The sequence below is a fragment of the Lepeophtheirus salmonis genome, chromosome 3 (assembly GCF_016086655.4).
Source record: "Lepeophtheirus salmonis chromosome 3, UVic_Lsal_1.4, whole genome shotgun sequence".
NCBI lineage: Eukaryota > Metazoa > Arthropoda > Copepoda > Siphonostomatoida > Caligidae > Lepeophtheirus > Lepeophtheirus salmonis.
This window is the reverse complement of record NC_052133.2, coordinates 13,611,513-13,627,197: the sequence shown is the minus strand read 5'-3', so window position 1 is coordinate 13,627,197 and position 15,685 is coordinate 13,611,513. Positions and strand designations below refer to the sequence as shown.

At 30.0% G+C, this 15,685-nt stretch overlaps 1 long non-coding RNA gene across 1 annotated transcript; it reads right to left on the bottom strand.

Moving 5' to 3' along the window:
• Nucleotides 1-4,938: 4,938 nt before the first annotated feature.
• On the bottom strand, nucleotides 4,939-6,563 carry LOC139904842 (uncharacterized). Its single transcript, XR_011779090.1, has 3 exons — nucleotides 6,284-6,563; nucleotides 5,861-6,158; nucleotides 4,939-5,799 (listed from the first exon to the last, which is right to left on the bottom strand). It is a non-coding gene; the product is annotated as an uncharacterized lncRNA (long non-coding RNA).
• Nucleotides 6,564-15,685: the final 9,122 nt, after the last annotated feature.

Genomic DNA, 15,685 nt, shown 5'->3' with positions numbered 1-15,685 from the left:
AAAAATAATTCCTTATTTTAAGTTAAAAGGCATGGAATATGGAAAAATATTTCAATTAACGACTACATGGCTGTTAATTGGTGCATTATGCCTAAAAACCATGGGTAGATGGAACAACGTAGCTCAATGAACAACCCCCAGGGGAAAAGTTGTTTTGACTAACTACTAACTGATTTTGGGACATAAAACTATTTTTACTTTTTTGAAAGGAAAGGTTGACAGATACAATAAAGTTTAAATCTGTTCTAAATGTTTTTTTAACGCATTGGTGAATATATACATACCACAAGGGTCGTCTGAAAAGTTGATGTGTTGAGTGTTTTTGTAATAAAAAAATTGAATTTTAATTCTTCAACATAGTTTCCTTCTAACCCTACACACTTCTACCGGCGAAGTTACAAACAGGACGTGTTACAGAGATGGGAGTATCACTGGGAGAATTTTGTAAAATTACAAGAAGACTATGTAAATAAACCCACTCTCATGAACTCACCCAAACGAATTTTATATAAAAACTCAAATCCAAAATGGCTGAACCTTTTCTGAGTAACTGTCAACAGATGCTAGATACATGGGACTAGCTTTCACTTACGAGTGATGTCATCTTCACATTGAGTTTGGAAACTTTTTAGCCCCCGCCGTAAGAAATGTGTCGTTCTATAGTAAAAACGATTTAGTTGGATATTTTTCATATCATTTAGAGCTTAGGGTGGAACAGATGAGGGATACAGTGAAGATTGCTATATAAATAGCACAACTAAATCTTTCAAAAAATGACATTATCTTTAGTTTTGCACAAAAAATTTATAGATACATGGTTAGGCTTAACTTTTAGTCTCATTAATTCCAGACAATTTGCTTCCCGAAAAATAAAATAGATTTCAGAAAGGACCAACATTATTATTACGATCCTTTGGATTTAAATTCAATTTATTTTTATGATTACAATATCGACTTTAATATAAGTATTTTACCTACATAATATACCTATGTGTATAAGTATATAGCTCTATGTACAAATGGAAATAATAAGAGAAACAGAAAAAAAAATCAAGAAAAAATATAAGACCTATTTTTTCTATAGTTTCATACGTACCAGGTGAAAACTGAAAAAAAATACACGTCCATACCCTTCAAAATAATTAGGATGTAAGTGACTGATTTTTAGAAATGCTGGTGGAACCTAGTAGTTATAGCTGTCTGCAAATATCTATTATTTTTAGTTGAACTACGAATGACATCAGACTGCAACACATGACCGTAGGTCACAACTTTAATTCGTGCATGCCACACTCCAACTGAGATTTCAAAACTTATTGGAAAGGCTAAGAAGACTGTTTATAATGTTAGGAAGTTGGAAGGCGAGGGGAACATTGAAGGGGAGGGAAATAATAACTGGATACAACCACACAATCATTATTGGCTAAAATTTTAATTACTGGGAGATGTCAAACTGGCTACCTAATGGGCGAGATGTTAATCCTATTGATTAGTCCTTCCTACTGTATTTTGAGATGAAGGTATATTGAAAACATCATTTCGATAAGCTGTGGGCTGGAATGTCAGACAATTAAATCAAAAGTCCCTAGAGCAAATTCCAACGCCACTGGGAAACCGTTATTGCTGCCTACGGGCTTATTTTTCTTTACCAATTTATCCATATTATAAAACTATTTTTGGGGGAAAAAAATATAGCCAGAAAAAAAAAAAATATTAAATAATAAAAAGGAGTTCTTTGTTATTTTTTTTTGCAAATCTGTTTCATATATAAACCAATGAATCATTTTAAGCAACTCTGAATACATTTTATAAGCATGCATAAAAAAGTCATTTTTGACAGATGAAATATTAAATGCTTGAACCCATGTTTCATTTATAGATCAATATTTTCATGGTTTTCTAAAAATGGGAGTTATAACTAGTAAATATATGAATATTTTTTTAGTATAATGCCTTAGGAATCTACTATTCACTTTTAATTACCTTTATCGAGTCTAAAACAGTTTCAATTATTTGCAACTGCTTTGAATTAAAGGTTAACTAAAAACTATAATAAGACATGACACAACTACAGTCATAATTTGAATTAAGAGACATTTTCCTATCAAAGAAGAATTCATTCTTAATTTAAAATGCTCGTGAATCCTAATTGACTTTTTTTTTTTTTTTAAATCTATAACTAATTTATTAGTATTCGAAGACAATTACCCCGTTTAGTACTGTTTTTCAATTTTGGCTCTTTTAGTAATACATTCCACCGTTTTCATGCAAAACGAATGAAGTACTAACTTGTACTACTGACAAAAGTGTCTTGTCTTTCAAAAAGTCCGAATTCAAAAAGTATAGAATTATGTTTAGTTGGTTTTTAGGACTCACGGAAAAATAAAGACCGGGAGAGGGTTCTATGATGAAGTAAGACTTGGGTATGAACGTTAATTACTAATATTAGTTTGTAAAAAATAGCAACAGAGAGTGGTACCGTCTTATGGAAAATAATACAATTTTCAGAATTATGTCATTATTTGATTAAAATGATAGGTCTATGTTTCTCACACAGATGCCGCTATTAAAAAATATTCTTAGATTGCTTCATTTTTTATACAACTAATTGATACCATTCTCACGACAGTCACAACACCTTGCAGCTAATTTATATTTTTTAGTTTGCTTTTGGCTTTGCATACAAAGTTGAACGGAGATTTTGTTTTTTTCTTTCTTTGTTCCTGTATTAGTAACCAGAATTACGGCAAAAGTTACTAATCGATTTTGATCAGTGATTTTGAACATGGTACAAAGATTATACGAGATGGAACAATCAAATTGTCGCCCTAGAAAATAAGTCATAATTCTATTTCAGTTTGATTGAAACCGGTATTCTTTTTTTGTAGTAAACCATTTACTAGTTGGGCATTTGAGTACAAATCCCAAAGTCTATAGGAGCTTTCTATCATTTCTAAAAGAGACACAATGTTCAACGAACGAGATCAGAGATGCACTGATGTACATCTAATGGTCTCTACCGATCCAAGTTATGACAACAGGACCATTGCCAGTCCCCTCAAAATACAAATCCGGACGGTTCAACGCTTGAGGACACAGCTCAATGCATCGGATGACCCAGGCTTTCCTTCAGAAGGAGAGCCACGACTTTGTAACCTTCTCTCACTTACCACCTCCTCTTCTGACCTGACCCCACTGGACTTTTTTGTTTGGTCACACGTCGAGAATACCTCCATCAAGACCTCCCACAACATTAAAGTGAGCCTGATCACCGCCATCCTTTGATTATTCGCCAAGCTCTAACTGACACATGAGGAAAAGGCATGCTCCCGCTTCCAGAACTATATCGAGCCTGAGATTAAGACTGAAGGCGGCCCCGTTAAATAGATTTCAGCTTTATTACATTATCAAGCTACTCGTATTGATTTTTTCATTAAAAGCTTGAAAATCAAGCTATTGTGTTGTTTTCTTTAAGACGATAATTTTACCCTTACACCCTGTATATGATCACAGTAAGAGGCTATTCAATTTTGAGAGAACAACGTTGGTCAGCTGAAGTTGCAGCATTTAGTAATAAGTAGACATAATAATACTAAATTTAATTCATCTGATCTAGGGAAATTTTTAAAGTCATTTTAATTGTGGCTCCTCGTAATCGTTCATCAAAGAAAAGTTTTTCTATTTGAACAAGCATGATTTTTCTTTTATTCCTTTATCGAATCTTTATGGACCAGAGGACTCCCTGGCTGGTCGGTATGATCTATTCAAACTCAGCGAGACTCATTCTCTTTAAAAGTGTTGAAGTATGAGTATTTTTAGACTCAGTCATATACAAACATAATAAGTTGATTTTTTCTCCCCAAGAGCCATAATTTCATTAATATCAACGTTTTAGAATAAATTAAATATTATATTAAAAGCCACAGGTTTTACTAAAATAGTATACCAAATAACTGAATTGACAGTCGGTCCAATACACCTCTACTAGCATCTTTAATATTGTAAATCCTAATGTATAGGAATAACTCTCTTTGATTCGGTTAATTGCCCTACAATGAATATATAATTACTTAGTTAGGCTATTACTGATTACTCATTTGAACATTATTTATATTCTTGTATAAATGAATACGAAAAAAATAAAAAACTTTAATTAACTAATTAATCATTCTCCCCCTTCCCTCAAATTTGAACAATGGTAATTAAATCATTTAATTTCAAGTAACTACTATGTAGTTTGATGTATGTGTTTCTTTTTTCCCTCATTATTATTTCCAGGAAATTAACGTTTGATTTTTCGTAGAAACAATAAGTTTCTAATTTGATAATTATTGATTAAATTGAACAGCTTAATGTTAAGTAAAGCAGGATAATTTCGAAATACTTTTTTTTACATTATAATGCCATGCTTATCATATTTGATTTATGAGTTTTCAAATCTTCGGTTTGAGCCTTTGACAATTTATTGTTTTAATAATTACATGGGTGCAAATTAAATATATGTACAATGGAAGGAGCCTGAAACAGAATTATAAAAAAGTACTTTTAGGGTGTAACAATTACATATAGTAGAAGATCATACCGGATGCGGCAAAAAAATCTTTACACTTTCCATCTAGAACTTTTGGAGGTGTATTTCAGCAACAAGTTTAAATAGGATATGTCACTAAAATAAAAATTACTAATATTATGCTTTGACTACCTTAATCATCGATGTAGCCCCTCCTAGTTAGCAATGATGGCTTCCAGGCAGTTACGGAAGGCCTAACACCCATTGCAGATGTAGTCCTCAGACATGGCATCCCAGTGCTAGTTGACGGTGTCCTTGAGGTTGTTGATATTTGGGTGACGGAAGGTGAAGACCTTGGACTCAACATTCACCCAAAAAATGTAGTCCAATGGGTCGGCATCTGGTGAGTAGGGGGGGCACATTTTCTTTGGCAATTATATGATATAAGTATCAACGTGTAAATAAGAAGCATGTGTAAATATGTATTAATATATGAACTAAAGAGTCAGTCTGTTCTAAGTGTCTGAAGTGTATTTATTGATATTTATCAAAACATAACATGGGGAAGTTGCAGGGTAATTAAGTAATTAAGAAATTTCGAAAAAATCTACGTGAGAAAATTAAATATTAAAAAGGATGCCGACGAATAGCGAATTAGGAATGGAAAATCCATCACTTATGAAGTGGATTCAAATGTTGGGAAAGAATATAGAATTAACAAATCAAGAATCTACAGTGACAATAATGAAAATGATAATGGAAGAACAAAAACAAGCTCAAGATGAAAACCGATGGAAAAAAATTGATGGAGAAAATGTTTGAAAATTTCATTGATCATTAGGGAAATAAAGAAAGTCAAAGAAAGAAAGTCATCAGCAATGGATAAAGGGGAAATATCATGAAGTACCAGATGCATTATCGAGATCACCGGTGTTTCATCCCGAGGAAGATGAAGAGTTGGATGGAAACGTTGTATATCAAAGAGGACAAGTTATTAGAGATGAAGAAAGATTCGTTTATCCATTATTTAAATATATTAGAAAAGAGGAAATGAAAGATCAAACATATAAAGATTTAGTTCAATGCAGATGAAGACAATTGTATAAACGATTCAGTACAACCATTTTCCAAGATATTAAATGATTTAAGTCCGTAAAGTTGTCTTGTATAATATGGTATTTGGCTAGTAATTCCAAAAGAGAGGCAAGTTCAAGTTCTGAAGGGATTGCACAGTTCACATCAAGGTATCTAGAAGACGAAAAGAAGAGCTAGGCAGACGATTAATTGGCCTGGAATGAATTAAGATATTGAAGAATGATTAGAACATGTAGAAATGTATAGAAAGATTACCTAGTTTGCCAGAAGAAACGACGATGAGGGACCCGATACCAATGAGGCCATTTGAAATCTCGTCTGCAGATTTGCTTAGGTATGGAGGAAACCATTATTTGGTATATGGAGGTTATATTTTAGGAGATCCGGGATCACCGGGATTCGAGTGAAAATAAGAACAGATCAAGGCCCAAAGCTTAGTTCCTGGGAATTTCAGACATTCTTGAAGATATGGGGAGTAACATTGGGACATTTTTCACCCCATTTTCCACAAAGTAATAGATATGCTGAGAGTTTGGTGAAATGTATGAAGAATCTATTATTGAAAATGTAGTTCTGATGAATTATTACATTAAATTCTGGAGTGCCGACACACTCCAAAGGCAGATGGAAGATCACCAAACGAGATCTTATTTGGTCATCAAGTAAGATCGTGTTTACCTATTCAATTGGAAGAGCTAGGGTCCAAGATCCGAAAAAGAACAAAAAGACGGTTTGAGGAGAATGGAGGAGCAAAGGGAGAAGGAGAAAATGTGTTATAATAATAATAAGAGGGATTTACCGGAGTTGAAAATAGGATTGGAGGTGATAGTGCAAAATTACAAGAATAATCGATGGTCGGATGACAGACGGATTATTGGAAAGAAAAAATAGAAAATAACAAGTTCGATTAAATACAGGAAGAATTATATGGCAAAATTGACGTTTCTTGAGGCTGAAGAAGGGGGAAGAAATGGAATGTGTAGAAGACAATGGGGATATACATGAATTCGGAGTCAGAAGGCCGAAAAGAATTCGAGTAAGATCGAACTTGGGAGGGAGATCATTTGATAAAAGTATCAACGTGTAAACAGGAAGTATGTGTAAATATGTATATTTACATGAAATAAAGAGTCAGTCTGTTCAAAGTGTTTGAAGTATATTTATTGATATTAATTAAAACGTAACAGCCAGAAAGACAAGTTGTCTTCCAACCCCTTATATGGCTTTTTGGACGTATACGCAGGCGCACCATCCTCCTGGAACACCACGTTCATGTTGGAGATCCCCAACTGCTTTGCAATCTCTGTTGGTTTCTTGCCAGCGTCAAAAAGTGCATGGACCGAAATTCGTTGATTACTTTTAAATGGGATTTTCTCGGTTTCTAAGACACTAAAGAAGATTTAATTTTTTTGTTTATTTTTAGTATTTGACCACAAGAATTTTACTGCATTTACGAGAAACTAGACTTATGTAGCAAAAATGAAGTATAACTGTTTTTTCGCCACACTCTGTACAAGTAATTTTAGGGATAAATGGGGTTGAATTTATTCTTCTATCTCTAGTAGCCGTTTTCAATAAATATCATATTAGTTGAAAGGAAAATCGGCTTCGTGTGGATTCAAGCCCAAAACTTAGAAATCTTTTGCATTTATCTCAGGAATTTGGGTTTTTTGGGTTCTATGACTAGTCTAACTTCGTCATATTTTTGTTGAAAATACATTTTGTCGAATGATAGACGACGAAATTATCATTGTTGTGGAACTTAACATCCTTCTTTATTAGGATATATAGTATAACCATGTTCATGCACTTGATGCCTTGTTTAAAAGTTCATTGTTAATTAATTTAATATAAAAGAAATGTATTGTCGTTTTTTGTGTGAATATAATGTATTGAAGCAGTGTGATAAAACGAACATGAATGAGAATGATTTATTAATTCATTTATTCATAACTAATACAAGAGATAAGGTAGTTTAATCTTTTTCAAGAGGAAAATGAAAACTTTATGTATGGATATAAATATATTTAGAATGCTAATAAAATAAAAAAAAAACGTGTCAAGATAATTAAAACTCTATACATAGTTTAATTAATATTCATATTCTCTCTGGGAGCTTATAAACGACAAGATTCTTATAAAAATATAAGTAGTGCTAAAAATAACATGAGCACAACTTTCAACAGCTGCGAAAGTCACTTATGTGTTGGCTAATTTCATAGGCAAAGGGGAATTCAAAATATACTATATATTAAAAGTAGACATTTTATAAATTTTATATAGTTCAAAGGAGTATATAAGATAAATTTAATGTTCAATCCAAGTACAGAAGGAATACTTAATTAAAAAAAATTATTAGACATCTAAGAAGTATATCTAAAAAAATACATGAACACCATTCATTTACCATTATTTTATTCATCCAAAAGTTATTTCATCGTCAAACAATTCGCAAAATGGTCACATTTTATAACTTAAGGGTAGTTCTTTCAAACGTTCTCAATTTTCTTTGACTTCATCCCATCCCCGACAAACCCATTTTAATAAGAACATACACTAATGGATAGTAAGTCCGGTACGGACGTCACTTTACCACGTTAGTTGATTATTATGCTTCCTTACGACAACATACCCTCGTTTTTCTCGTCAAAAATGTTGAGCACTTTTGTATATTTTGTACATTTTAAATTCTAAAATAGAATATGTTTTTTTGGCTAAAGCGGTTTGGAAGTACTACTTGATTTGATCAAAAATTTAGAAAACTTGATAGTTCAGTGAAAACCCACAGATGATGATTTCCTGCAAGTCTTTGACTCGGAAGTGGTCAAAATCGTCCAAAAGTCCTGCTTTATTGACTAAAAAAAATTGTTAAAAGTCTCGAGCAATCGAGGAATTAAATTTCTGACAGGATCGGCATAGCATCCCATTCAATTTTCCATTATGTCATCAATGAAGACCAACGGTACCATATTATCCAGATCGCAAAGGGTAGCTTCCAAACCTATAAAACAGGGAGAAAAGGGTAACCCAAACCAAGGCTTTGATCAAACAAAAACAGAACCATGCCGTGAAAGATCTTGTCTGATTCTTCTCAGATGATAAAAAATTCTTGGAGTCTCAATTTTTTGGACTCTGCATCTAATTGACCTATACACTGATGATGTAACGTTAATGGTTGAAGCCAATTAAGAAATTCTACTTCGGTATAGGATCAAAGTTCTCTTGACTTTTTTAAACAAATTTAAGGTAAAGTAAGGATTGAAAATGAATAAATCGAATACCGCCATCCTTCCCCTTGGATCTTGGAAGCTGGATTGTTTTATAATAATCCAAGCTTGTAGAGTTGTACAGAATATTACCATCTTAGGTATCAAATGGACAACCAATGGTATCTTAAGAGGTAATTGGGTCCAATTAAATATGATGCTCTACAAACAGAAAAAAAATGGCGTTATTTATCAGTATAAAAACGCATTGATTTATATAATATGCGAGTTGTTCCTCGTGTATTATACAGAGCTACCTCCATTCCTTCTCTAACAGACTCTTCAATGATGCAAAGTTTAGATGAACCATCCTTTAACTGCCTACAGATTTCAAACATTTTTAATGTACTTTGTATTTTTTGTCAATGGTGGGATATCCCCCTGTGGTTATTTGTAATAATATTGGATTTTAATTTGCACATAATTTATCAATATTTGGCCATCTGTGTTGGTATTTTAACACTTTTCTAATACTTTTTTGATATCAATATATACATAAATATAACTCATTCCATATTATATCAACATACTCCTATCATACCCTTTGGATATTAAGTTTCAAATAAAGTGCTTTGACAGCTCAGAAAATTTTCATATTTATAAAACATATTTATTATCATGATCAACAATTTCGGAGATTAGAAAAAAAAAACCCTCAAAATATTTTCATACATATATTCCCATAAATGTGCTTATCATCTGATATACTCTGAAATATAAATCATGTACCGTCGTCTACATAAGTGTGTAGACATTTTTTCCCCTTTTTTTCCCATGAATTATGATTAACTTTATTATATTATCCATAAAGATCTAAAACCATAGGCTGGTAACTTCAACAACAAAATGAATAAATGAAATCTTTATGACAGACTACCCAAAAGTAAAAAATATTAAAGGTCTGGAAGAGATTGTGAAAATTGATTTAATGAGGGTACAAATACTAAGTATAAAAGAATACTGGAGGGGAAAAAATAACAACATGGAAGATTGATGCAAATCATTATCACATTACAATTTTTAAAAAAAGTGTCATTTTATAGCCGTGAGGAAAAGTATCCATTCTATGTTTTATTTCATAATTAAGTAATTCAATCCCAATGTTTTATTACATATTTGGAAAATATTTTCACATAAAAATTAATTAATATTTGTCATAATTATCCAAATAATATATTACATATATCAGTAGTTTTTTACACAAGAGCGAATGAAAAATCGGAAGGGAATGACTGTAAATCAGAAATGGATTATTACAACTTCAATATATTTAAATTGTGCAGCCTCCATGCTGCAGATTTACAAAAGTCCGTAAAGAAAAAAATAGGTTATTTTTATGTGAAATTTTATACAAAAGTGCCAGATCTTTTTTTGATCAAATATCTCTTACTTTATGGCTCTTTCTCCCTTCATAATATATTTTACCGCTCATAGACAACTGATTTTTTGAAGGATAATTCAATTTTTTAAATCTTGGATTCTTGTTATTGTATTTTTTTGTAACTCCTGAAAAAAAAATCATTTATTTTCTTGGAAATTGATTACCCTTAAAGTATTAAACATGTAACTCAGAGTTGAATGTATGTGAAGATTCAAAACTTTATATCTTAGCTGATCTTATGTCAATAATACCACATGTACAAAATTGGAATCAAATCCATCTCTATGTAAATAATTACCATGGAATACCATTTAATAAAATAAAGATTGTCTCTCTTCCTGTTTTTGACGACAAATAATAACTAATAGCAATGTTGGATATTCCCACTAGTACATAATCAAGCAATCACGGGAATCATGTTGAAAAAATAAATGAATATTATTTTACAAATTTATTGTTCAAAAAGAAAATAACCAGTAAGAATCATACACAGGGTGTGTATTCATTTGAAAAACATTAATTTCCACGAGTGTCCTCTTAGCAACATTCATTTGAGCAAGCTTCTTTTCTGTATCATTTATTTGAGCGTCATTTTCAAAAATTCACTTTGATATTTAAAAATACAATACAATAACTGCTGAATAATTTTATTTACGAAGCTTTTGGACTGGAATTTACGATTCCTAAAAAATTATATATATACATAGAAAAAATTGTCATAATTATAGTTGAGTAGTTTGTTATAAAAAACTACTCTTAACAAATGTAAAAAGATAACAACAGCTACTACATGCTCTTTCTTCTTTTTTGTTCATTATTTAATCGGTCGTCGTAGTGTAAGCATCTTCATCTGACAGAAGAATGGTTGAACATTTTGTTTGTAAATTGCTTTAAAAATGCGTAATAAAATAAATATATATATATATGGATTTGATATTTTCCCTGTATTAGTGCTATTTTAACTGTTGAAGGTTCTTCTCATTATAGAACTAATTCATTCCCTCCCCCTACCAAAAAACAAAATAAATAATAATAATCGTATAACAGACTACTGATACTAACAAGAGTCTAAATTCAGTAGTACCATTTGTCTCTCTCGAACGCCTTCTACTCTCACTATTTTTTCGTTATATAGTAATAATTAAATTTATATCGTTTTTTAAGGTAACTTTCTCCTTATTTTTCAAATATTTATTCTTATGAAAATATGAATATGAAATATTAATCGGATAAGATCTGAATATTTAATTATAATAATTATAGCAGAATAAAAATGAAAATATTCTTGCAGGGTTTTTCCCCAGTTTGGAATTATAATTATGTTTTTTTTTACTATAATGATATGATGTATCCAAAAATATGGCATTCCAATATTCGAAAATATTATTTTTTTAAATTCTGATTTTAGATCATATTTTAACACTTTTAATCAATTTTTTTTTGCAAAATATCTTTATTTCAGAATGAACAAAAATAAAATAAAATGATTAATAGACTAGTTTTAATAATTAAAAATTATATTTTTCTGTTTTTATAAAAGGTTGCAAAATAAGAAGTACGAAGTTGATTTATTTGCAATGCATTGCCTGATTTTACAAAAATTATATCAAGTTTTCCATTATGCAAATGTAGTTCCTTAGTTTATTTATTTCAGCATTTATTTAATATTTTTTAAATATAATGGGATTCGTTTTAACATTAGTATATATTATGATTTATGTTTTGAACCTTAGGAAAATTAGTTTAAAAACATTCATTTATATTATATTTATAATAAAATATACTTACATAATACATTTGACCTATACAAAAATATACTTTTTTGACTTTTGATATGTTTCCGCATATTAATCCATGCTTTAAGATCTGAAAAGCTCGAAAATAATTTATTTATGGATCTAAGTATGTCTTATATCCTGCTTCATTGCCCTTAAAGTTTTTTCAAAATGCCTTTTTGATGATTTTGCGTAGTTTTTGGACGAAAAATATAGATAAAACACACCAATGAATACAAAAAAAGCATTAAAATAAAGTATACATATTTCTGGATAACACTTTTATATATTTATTGTCTAAGTATCAAGATTGTCTTGTACAATAAAGGTAAAAAGAAACATCTAAGTGCGCGGACAGCAGTACTCAAACTGAATATTTTCATCTATCAATATTATTTTCTCTTATATTTAGCCATTTTTTGCTGAAAAACAAACCATATTTTATCCAAAGATTGTTCACGTACCTCTATTTTTTTTGGTATTAATTTTTTAAAACCATATAGAAAATTAGAATAATATATATTATATATTATTTAAATATTTTCTGAGCCTTCTATTATAAAAAAGTAAAATTATGACAAGAAGTTATTGAATTAAGTTATTAATAAACTAATTTAGCAAATTGATTATTTTAATTAACGAATTAAAATTAATTAACCAACTGGGCAAAAGTGAAATTTACTCAATTTTGTTATCTTAATAATTAATGGCCACATTGGCACAATAGGAACATACTCAATATTGAGGTTATTTAAGTCACATACATGCATTATAATATAAAAATATATTTACAGACAATACAAAAAAATAATAGCGATCCAAAAATATCATATTTCATTTGATATTGATATAAAAAGTTGGCAAAAAAGACACAGAGGAAATTATTTTATTATTAAATATCCAAAACATAAGAATATGTATGTATGTATTTTATGCTTATATTTTTTTTATAAAAACGAAACTCAATATTCTATCCGTAAGTGATCAAATATCATAACTTAATAAGGTTTTAAAAAAACCGGAAGATATGGAAAAAATCTAATATAAAATCTAATATTTTGATTATTTTCATCTGATGAATGTTATTCAATCAACGGATATTAAATATGTTAGAAGAAAAAGTTATTATTGTATAATACTTTTTTATGCTACTAAGTACTTATAAATGTATCTATTTACATCCATAAATAGTTGTGATAGTCAAAAATAATGTGTGCGTATGTTTCAAAAATAAGGTCATTTTATAAAAATGTATAAAGAATATTTTATTAAAAAAAATCGATTCTTAAATAATGTTTGTAAAATTATAAATAGCCAATTTATATTTCCAACGAAACCACTATAGAAATTCCTAAATATTGAAGATAATCTGATTTTTATTTTATCAATCAACTTTTTTTCTCTAAGGCATGTTTAAAAAGTCTCAAACTTATATTTATGAATATAATATACATCGAAAATAATGTAGAATTGATTATATTAAAAGTTGAGCTCTACACACATAGCAATTACCTCTTAAGTCTTTCAACCTTTCTTTCCAAAAGAGGTAGACTTAACCTCTAAATTATGTTGTAGCTAGCCAATAGAGTTGATCAATTTGTAAGGAAACAAAGAACGACGGGAAGGATATTTATGTAAAAATCGTGTATATTTAGGGCATGTTAAAAATCGAGACTGAAAATCAAAATGGTAAACCTGAAAATTTTTGAAGAATGTTTTGGAGGAGAGCAGCTTATCTGTCATGACGTTTCATTATATATGCTACAATCAGTTGTAACAAGGGAGGAGAGGGAGAATGAAATAAACAAGAACATGTGCAAGAATAACTCCAATGTCGATCAATAATCCGAATCTAAAATCCAACCATGACTTACACTTATAACTCTGTAACAAATCCTCAAAGTTACTCTCTGTCTTTATGAGCACACACAAATGTTCAAATCAGTTTTGAAACATAATTGGATGCAGTAGAAAAGGACGTTGACTCCTTTGGAATTAAATAATAGTGACAATAGCTCAGGATAAGAGAACTGACTCGTCACATTACGAACTCCAAGAACAGTGTACTAAAAGTACACCAAATTTTTCCCTTCCATCCCCTTGTTAATATCAAATACATTTTATCTGATTTTTGGAGGGACAAAATCAATTACTTCTATAAATAGAAAAAGCTTCTACTTTTAAAAGAACAATAACAATGAAATGTATCATAATTTGATTTAATTTCATAAATATTTTTTTACTATTCCTTTTTAAAACAGTTTACACCAAAGATAGACCAGAATACTTAGTTTAGCATAAGAAGTTAACACCACGACGATATATACATTTATGAACAGAGAAGAAGAAATCGCACAGACAACACCCGTTTTTCCTTTTCTAATCGCTAAACATAGTTTTTTTCTTTAAAAAATGTCCACTCTACCAGTGAGGCTACTACGTCGTCTACTTATATTAGTTTGTAAACAAATCAACCGAGAGTAGTGTTGTCTTACAGTAAAATAACACAACTGCCTGAGTGATAATATTACTTATTATACAAAATAGATATGTTACTCTTATCAAACGCGGTATAAAAATTGTTATCAGCTTACATCATTTTTTTTAAACTTTTCGTTTAAATAATAATCTACAGACAGTCACCCCACCTTGCGAATAACCTATTGTTTTTAGTTTGCTCATGCCCTATTACGCCATTTCAAATATTGGACGACATATTTAATAGTAAAATATTTACAACTTAACAAGAAATAATTTTAGTTTAACAAATCAATTTATAACACCAATGGAAACGTAGAATATGTTATTAATTTTAATTTTGAACCTTTTCTCGAAAGAAATTTAATAAAAGGGACGAAATTAAATTAATAATATGACCAACATCGAGATTCTCTCCTACAGTGGGTCTCTTTTTAGTGCAGAATAAATCCAAAGACTAATTGCCTAATCAGTTCCCCACCCCCCTTTTCAGTCTTTTTTTATCGTTCCAATCTTCTTCAATATTCAACAGTCCTAAGGACCAAAAAATTAGTCTTTTAGTCCTCCGATCGTTAGCTATCTTTATAGCTTTTCTCGAGGTAGGATTGAATAATATAATAAATAATTACTAAAACGTACAAGTATAACCTTCACATCTTCTAATTTAAAATTAAGATATCGTGTCTCTTGAAAGAGGTTAATTTGAACAGCTGTAACGAAATAGTTAGGTGATACGTCATTACAGCTTACAGTAGTTACAATAAAAGACCAATAAGGACTGGTTTTACGGCTGAAAATTTTTATTAAGACCAGACTGAAAGGATTACATTCTTTTTAGTTTTTTTATACCGATCCAACATTAGCTATGTTTCCATGTTGATATACTTGTCGCCTCTTAAATAAAGTTTCTTCATCTCTCATATTAAACGTCTTTAAAAACAGTTCCATATTATATCTGTTATGAATCTAATTTTTTAAAGGGATATCTGGTTAAGAAAATCGATATTGTTGGTATTAGATAAACAAAATTCCTAAGACTTAAGTAATATTTCCAACAATGTTTTTATAACAAGTGAGAATAAAATAAAATTCTAAATTTATGTAAATATCTTCAATTCACTCCAATTGTACTATAAAAATTAGCAAATAATAATAGTCGTAGGTGTATTCAAAATTTTAT